Source organism: Megascapheus bottae, chromosome Y (genome assembly GCF_031878675.1).
Source record: "Megascapheus bottae isolate mThoBot1 chromosome Y, mThoBot2.hap1, whole genome shotgun sequence".
Lineage (NCBI taxonomy): Eukaryota > Metazoa > Chordata > Mammalia > Rodentia > Geomyidae > Megascapheus > Megascapheus bottae.
In genome coordinates this window covers 2,191,085-2,199,958 of record NC_143548.1, presented here as the reverse complement: position 1 = coordinate 2,199,958, position 8,874 = coordinate 2,191,085, and positions in this window count along the sequence as shown.

Here is an 8,874-nt window from a genome sequence, read left to right as displayed (position 1 = left end):
AAGCAGAGGTTTGAAGATTTCAGATTCCCGGGTTGAGAAAGTCTGGGAGGTCTTAATATGCTCCACATTAATGGCAGCCAATCTTTTCAATTGGGCCATCTGGGATCACATAGAGTGCCTGGTAAGAAGGAGGAAGATTAACCTAGGAGAGGATCCTCCCCTCAGGAACTATCTGACTTGGTCCACCCTTAAGGCCTGCTTCTATCCTTGTTCAGTTACATCTAGTGCCAAGGAAACTTTAATTGAAGAGCACTCAGAGTTGTGGCTAGTTAGCCCTCCCACTGCTCAGGATAAAAAGTGTTCAGAGCCACATCCCAAGGAGGATCCCTTTGATCATGGTATCAGACCCCACACCAAGTGCTCTTGTCCCAGAATTTGGGGCAGACAATTGGGGTGCAGAGGGACCTCCGCCATTTTACTATCCCTCTTCCCACACTCCAGCACCTCGTGTTGAACTGGAAGAGAAGGTTAAGCCACCATTTTGCTCCTCCACTGCACAGGAAGAGGAGGTTAAGCTGCCATACAGTGGTAGCTCCTCCCCCAAACCGAAAGGTCAGGTTAAGCCACCATTTTACTTCTTTCCACCATGTGTGGTTTTCCTGGTAAATGCTAACCCTGGGGGCAATAGATCTGCCATAAAAGAGCTTAAGAAAAAAAGTATCCCATGATGGTCCTAATTAGCCATAGGCCAAAACCATCCTCCAAAGCCTGGCTCACCAGCAGTGTACCACCTAAGACTGGAAAAATTTAACAAAGGCTGAGCTTCCTGGCCCGCTGTATCTCCAATGATGTACTTTTTTAAAATGAGGAATGCCATGCCCAGACTGAGAGGAAGCAGGCTGCTAATCCTCCCAATCCCTGTGACTTATGGGATGCTGTCAGGAGCCAATTATGTATTTTACACAGGCCCCCAGCAGGCTGCTTTCCCTGCCCCCTACCAAGAACAGGTGTGGGCTTTGGGACTAGCTGCATGGAAAAAAATAGACAAAGGTCCCACAAAGCCTCCAATAACAGGAATTACTCAGAAGGCTACTGAGGACCTTCCCACCTTTATAGAAAGAGTAGAACAGAGCCTCCAAAGAAAGTTCCTCTCGGGGCCCTTCTAAGAACTGTTCATGCTGGTGTGGGAGGGGATGACTGCAGACCACAAACTGGCCTCTGCAGGATGAAGGAAAGATCTATGGAGAGGTTGATAGTTGCCACTAAGGATGTGGGCACTCAAGCCCACCAGTCACAGACACTGACTTCAGCCCTACAAGCCCAAAGGGCTTCACTTGCCCAGGCTTCTTCTACTCTTTCAATGGAGCTGTAAGAGGAGTTTGTTATGGGTATGGCCAGCAAGGCTATTTTCAAAGGAGATTGCGCTAGGGGATGGATAAGATCTGATTCCCCCCACCCCCACAGGGATGTCTTTCAGTCCAGACAAAAGGCCTAACTCTACCTAAAATACCCTGTCCCTGAGGAGCTACAATCACCTGCCTCTCAAGCCTTAAGTTCCCAGCTCATAGAAACTGCCTCAGGCTCCAGCTTCTGGGTGTAGCTTGCCTAGCAGCACCTTAGCAAATGGCAAGACCCCTGGATAGAGTCATTCAGCTGCTGCTCTTAAAGAGGACCTGCCCTATAATCTCCAGGAAGAGACAAGATATGGATGTTGTGGCATTCTATGATGACTGCATTAGTTATTTAAAAAAAAACCTGGCATAGAACTGCTCTCCCAATTCTAGGGGCTTCAGTATAATCGCATGGCCCCCTATGGGTGGAGCAGTGGCCTATTGGCAGGAAAAACAATTGGAGCTACTAAAATTAATAAGGATCAGGCAAATACAAGTTTCAAATACAGGTTTCTTCATGATCTCCCTGCAGTATGCCCATAGGGGCCACCCAACCAGGGCTGCCAAGTCTTTCATCAATTCCTAATAATTTGTATATTTATGCTATTGTGATAAAGGATTGCTGTTTTCTAGAAACAGCAGTTTTCCTTTACTGCCCCTCCTATAACAACCTTTTTTGGAAAAGACGCCCAGGTTTAAAGCAAAGGCCTCTGGAGGTAAGTAAAAGTCAGCAACCACCCTGTATGTCTGCCTAAAAAGTACAGTGTGGGCCAAAAAGCTAGACTCAGCAAGCTCTCTAAGGCCTGGGTGGTCAAGGGGCCACTTTCTGGACCCCCTTCTGGATTTCTTGTCAGTAACAGGGCATGCCTGAGAGTCTCACCAGCAAGACATGTCTAAATAAGTTGTTTGGTGAGAACGTTCATCTGAGTTCATGTTGTTGTGTTAAATGTATCTGATTGAGTCCCATTTTCTGTTGGAAGTCCATGTCTGCTTCTGTTTGAGAGTATTTTAGGATGGCCTCCACCTGCCAGCTACCAGGGTATGGAAATCTCTGTAGGGGAGGCACCCCCCTGAGTTCAGGGTGCCATTGTTTACTCACACCCATTCACACACACATTCATGAAGATATTAAAGCATGCAAAATTAATATCGGCCATACATTTTAAAAAGGATTCGCGTACACAGACTCACACAAATTACTAGGCTGTATACTATTGATTACAAAAGTGGAACCATTGAGCCTATGTTCCTTCGGATCTGGCTTACTTCACTTTACATTTTTTTTCCAAGTCTTTCCATTTCCTTATTAATGGAATGATATAATTCCTTCTGAGGACAGCATAGAATTCTATTGAGCATAGATACCATATCATTTTTATTCAATCATCCACTGAGGGGCATCTAGGTTGGTTCCATAACTTTGCTATGGCAAATAATATTGCAATGCACATCCTTGTGCTAGTCACTTTAGTATTTCATTTATTATGTCCTGGACATTAGGGTAAATGCCAAACTGTGGGATTTCTGGGTCATAGGGGAACTCTATGTTTAGTATTTTCAGGAAGTGTGGTGGAAGAATTTACAATCCCACCAATAATAAAGTACCAATATTTCCTTGCCACATCCTGCCTGCATCTGTTATTAGAGCTCTTGATAATGGCCCTTCTAATTGGAGTGAAGTTGAATCTGAAAGTTGTTTTATTTGCATTTCTATATGTTCAGAGATGTCTAGCATTTCCTTATGTGTCTATAGGCCACTTTTATTTCCTTTTCTTTAGCCTTTAGCCCACTTTTTAATGGGCTGATTGTTTTTTGAGATTTAGAAAAATAATTTATTAGCATTGATTTTTACATCAGATACCCCTCAGTAGATAATTGGACAAACAATATGGGTATTTATACATGATGAAATTCTATGATGCCATTAGAAGGAATGACATTGCCCCATTTCAAAGGAAAGGGAAAGACTTAGGAAAAATCATATTAAGTGAAGTAAGCCAGACTCAAAGAATTCTAGGCTAAATGGATTTCCTCATTTGCCATAATTAGTATTATTCTTGGACTATGCTAGCAAAGGCTTACAATAGAGCTAAACCTAGATACAGAATCCATATAGGATGACGCCAAGGGTTCCAGCACTATATTGAAGAGATGTGGAGAGAGTGGGCATCCTTGTCTAGTTCCTGATTTAAAGGAAAATGGTTCCAGTCTTTCTACATTTAGTGTAATGCTCGCAGTAGGTTTGTCATATATGGCTTTACTTATTTTAAGGAATGTGTCTCTCGTTCCTATTTTTCTAGTGCTTCCAACATGAATGGATGTTGTCCTTTGTCAAATGCCTTCTCTGCATCTAGAGAAATTATCATGATTTTTATCCTTAGCTCTAATGATATGATGTATTACATTAATTGATTTGTGAATTTTAAACCAGCCTTGCACCTGCGGCATGAAGCCTACTTGATTGTAGTGTATAATTTCTAAAATTTATTTCTGGATTCTGTTGGGTAGCATTTTATTGAAGAATTTTGTGTCTGTTTCATTAGAAAGATAGGTAGGTAGTTCTCTTTTTTGTTGGGTCTTTCCCTGGTTTGGGGATGTGTGTAATATTAACTTCATGAAATGAGTATGGCATTGCTCTTTCTGCTTCTTTTTGTCAGAAAATATTTCTACTGATGACTCACTAAAATGTGAAATATGTGGTGCAATGAGCATAAAATATTCATTAACTGTAAAATGAGGTAAAAATACATGTATCTCATCTTTTGGTAACATAGTATTGTAAAATTTAACTATATAAGATTGTGTATTGAGAACAACTAGGATAATGGAGATGAGGAAGTTTATTGCATAGAATTCCATATTGTCCATTTTTGTCTTCTTGTGATGTGCACAGACATACTAATCTCCTGATGGTTATTTCCCCATCTTTGGAGGAGGTATCCTCCACAAACGCCATTTTTGAACTGAAAATAATTCTAACTTATATTTGGACCAGGTAAATTGTTTGGTGTTCATTATGTTCTTTGTTTTTTCCCCCAGTTCTGTGTATAATTCTATGATTTGCAATTATGGAGTACATTTATGAAAAACAACATGAAGACATTCGATTCCAATAGGTATTTGCACTGAATGAGGATTTATAAACATGGAAATCATGCGTTAAATTTAGAATATGAATTGACAAAAGCTATTCTGGGCACAGTAACTCATACATGTATATTATCTGCTTTGAAGATTTTAGAAAATTTAGAAAACTCATTTGAGATCTATGCAGATATCCTGGATAAATGCCCATAGCAATATAATGTTAATGAGGCAAAGTAATAGTGCAAGTCACTTAGAATCTCTTGGTCTGGTATCTAAAATGTGTCAATTTCTCTCATGTTGTTATGGCTTTGATAAATTAGGATAAAAAGTAATGATAACAAGTACTGTAAGCTTGTATGGAATTTAAATGCAATACAAAAATTTTACTATTTTACTCGGTCTGAATAAGGAAATGAGCCAACCTTAATCCTCTGGCAAACAATTTCTAATGAGAATGTGTTTCACAAGAATTTCATTGGGCTAAAGTCACTGAACCAATCAATAAGTATGAAAATCCATTTATCTATCATCTCAGTTAATCTACTTCCCACGTTTTGACTTCTATCCTATCCTTGAGATCAACCAAACTGTGACTTTTTTTAATGAAGTGTTTTCATTTCTGAAATTCTTAGTAGTACATTGAAAATGGATGAAATGATGCATATGTCAATTTTTAAATATATTCACAACTCTGAAACTCTAAAGCTTCATTCTCTTTTGGAAACTCAGAAAGAACATCAAGTAACAAAGATCCATGGATAGTTCTGATATGGGTACCTCGGTCCTATGCAATATAATCACACTTTTGGATAAGATAAACATGTTTATGTCTATTTTCTAAATGAGAATGAACATATGGAATCACAAGAGAAATTTGAAATTCATTACACCAATCATTTTAAGGAGTCTTGAAACTTTTTTCATATATTTTATTGTAATTAATAGAAGGGTTACATTATGTTCACCAGATAGAAGGTGCTTTACTTCACATAATTTTTTTAAAGAAACTGTTCTGTATACACTACACAGGCATACATATCTCAAAAATATTACTTCCTGCATAATAAAAGGGTATTAATTTGGTCTAAGATTACAGAGGATCTCTTTCCTACATATTACCATATTTTTTTCAAAGCCATTCCCAGCATATATAGGATGATTGAAATTGTAGCCTCTCCATTTAACAATAAAACTGAATTAATATATTCTATTTTCCTAAAGGCTTACAATAATTGCTTCCTCACTTTCTATAGCATCAGATATTGTGTTCAACAATTCAAGAACTGTCATGAATTCTAATCCAAAGGTGTATGCACATAGTTCACGGTTACTTTTACATGAATTTTATTGTCTTCAAGCATAATGAAGGCAATATACATCAGTGGGAATGCTTACAGATTACCAGTCCTCGAGTAATGCTTCTTTTTCCTGCTTAAATATATTATGTGTGGCATATTAGGGATTATCTTTAATGCCTATGCAGATTGTTTTTATTCAATAAATGGTCTAAACATCTATGGCCTCTAATTACAACAAGCATTTAATATAAGTAAAGCATGAGGGAGAACATTTACAACTCAGTTTCTGACTTTTCATGAAATTTTACTTTGTCAGTTTTCAGATGAAAAGAGAATGTTTAAATATATAAGCCCTTATTTTCCATGTCTTGTGTTTTACACAGGTTATTTTCATTACATTTCTAGGAGTCAGGGAACTAACTTCTACCCATATACATTTATATCAAAACTTATCTCTAGTTCCTAAATATGAAAAGTTAATGAAAATATTATGGTCATATAGACAGTAAATCCTTCTATTACAACGTTACTTACATTCATGGAGGTTTGAAACATCATAGTAGTGTGTACTCCAGAATCCAAAACATTAGGCTAGAGAATCCAGTATTGTGACAGGTAAAATTATGTGATCTTAATGAGTTCAGGGAACACATGTTTCCCATTAATAAGGTACTTTAGGAAAACATTTTTCAAATTTCTTTATCTGCTTATGTAAATATTGTCCCATTTGTTGCACAAAGAATTCAGGTGCCAATATCCAATATATAACACTGCCAATCTTTTCTGGGGATAAAAGAATCCCTGTGAATTATAAGAACTGATTGTTTTGTTTTTCAAGGACAACAAAGCAAGTAAATTGCTTTTTAATTTGTTAGAAAAAAACTATGCTGTGCAGAAGGATTGTATTCAATGAGAAATGGAGTGAGGTCAAGAATTGTAATCCATGGTTCTACGTGAAAGAATGACATTAAAAATCAATAGATGATATAAATTCTCTTCTAATAGTTGAAGGACCAGGGTTTGGCCCAAAGCCTTGAGGTAAAAATTTAGCACAATGCTTTAGATACATTTGTTCTTATTCAATTTTAATGCTAGGTAGGATTTACAATTATATGAATATTATAAACATCAATTTTTCAATAAATTCCTTATATTGTCAATGTTAATGTGTCATATGAATAAGAATGTATATGTGAGAAAGATTTCAGCAATGAAATTGACAAAGAGTGCCATCATTCCATGTTCTTTGTGTTTGTGTAAAAGCATTCAATATTCATAAAAATGGCATAATTCACTTAGTATGATTTTTCCAGTCTTTTTATTTCCTTACAAATGAGCCAATGTTATTCTTTCTGATGGCAGCATAGAATTCCATTGTGTATAAATTCCAATCATTTACTGAGCAGCATCAGGCTTTGTTCTATATCTTTACTATGGTAAATAGTGCTTCAGTGAATACTGTTGTGCTAGTCGCTTTAGGATGTCCATATTTCTGGAATTTTGGGTAAATACCACGGAGTGGGATTGTTGGGTTATAGAGGAAGTCTATATGTAGTCTTTGGAGAAATCGCCATAATGCTGTCCAAACTGGTTGAATGAGTTTATACTGTCACCAAAAGTGTAGTGGCAATCCTTTCTTGCCACATTTCACCCACATCTGTTATTAGAACTCTTGAAAATGGCCCTTCTAACTGGAGTGAGATGGAATCTCAGAGTTGTTTTGATTTACATTTCTTTTTTTAATATTTTTATTGTAATTAATAAAAGGGTTACATGATATTTGCAGATAGAAGGTGCATTAATTCACATACATTGATACGCTTTCACATGTCTTGGTCCCCCTTACACTTCCTCCCACCCCCCCATGTTGGTTTTCTCCCCTTCTCTATCCAATTTATGGCAGAGATATAGAGCATTTCTTCATGTGTCCATAAGCCATTTTCATTTTCTCTTTAGAGAAATATCTCTTTAATTCTTTGGCCCATCTTTTAATGGGATGGGTTTTTTGAAGGTTTGTTTTGAAAAGATTCAATTTTTTAGCTGCAAATAATTTTTAGATATGAGGCCTTTGTTATATAGTGAATATCCGATCACACTCTGTAGCCTCTCTGTTTAACTTGCTATCTATGTCGTTTGACATGCAGAAGCTTTGTAGTTTAATTTACTCTCATTTACCAAAATTTCTTTAATTTGCTGTGGTTCTGGGATTGAATTAAGAAAGTTGACCAGTGCTAAGGAGATCTAGTGTAAGCCAGATCCAAAGGAACCTAGGGTCAGTGGTTCCCCTCAGTAGTAATAATTAATACACATCTAGGACTATCATAGTAGAGGTTTACATTCAACAAAACCTAGATACTAGATGTTGTGTACAATGAGACTAAATGAAAGGGTCTTTAGCTTATGGAAACAGGAGATTTATCTCAAATGGTTGTCATTCTTAATGTTCTATGTTATTTCTCTTTTTCGTTGTCATTTGGTTAATCTCATAGTTACTGTATCTAATCTTGGTACCTGTTATATTGTATATACATTTGTTTATTTGCAATAAGAAAGGGGGCTGGGGGAAAACCAGATGATTGGGAGGAGGCTGGGAAGGGAAATGGGGACAAAAACATAAGAAAGTGTATCAATGTGTGAGAAGTAATGCACCCACTATCTTGCGAATATAATAAGCTCACTCTTCATTACCTTGATAATAAAATTTTTAAAAAATTGCAGCATGCATCTCTTTGTGAAATTAAAACTGTTCTAGACTGTTGCTCTAGAACCTATGATTATAATTACTCCATTATTCACATTTTTCATGTTATAGAATTTAAAATCTAATGTTTTATTGATGAATAAGAAGAAATAAATGAGGATGTGATATATTTTAATTAAAGTATTTATTAACAATGATTTTTACATCATATTTCAAATGTCTCATTTAACAAACAAGTATTCAAGAAGGGAATCTCTATATACAACCACTGGCACTTAGATTTTAAACGTATTAAAATTAAGCTGAGGGTTTGTATGTCATAGGTACATATTAATGTATGTAAGAAAACACTGTGTTAAGGACAACAATCACTAATTATATGGCTTTTGTTTCTATATCCTGAAGGTCCTTCCATTTATCGTCATTCTACATAGCCTTATGAATCTAGGTTTTGCTA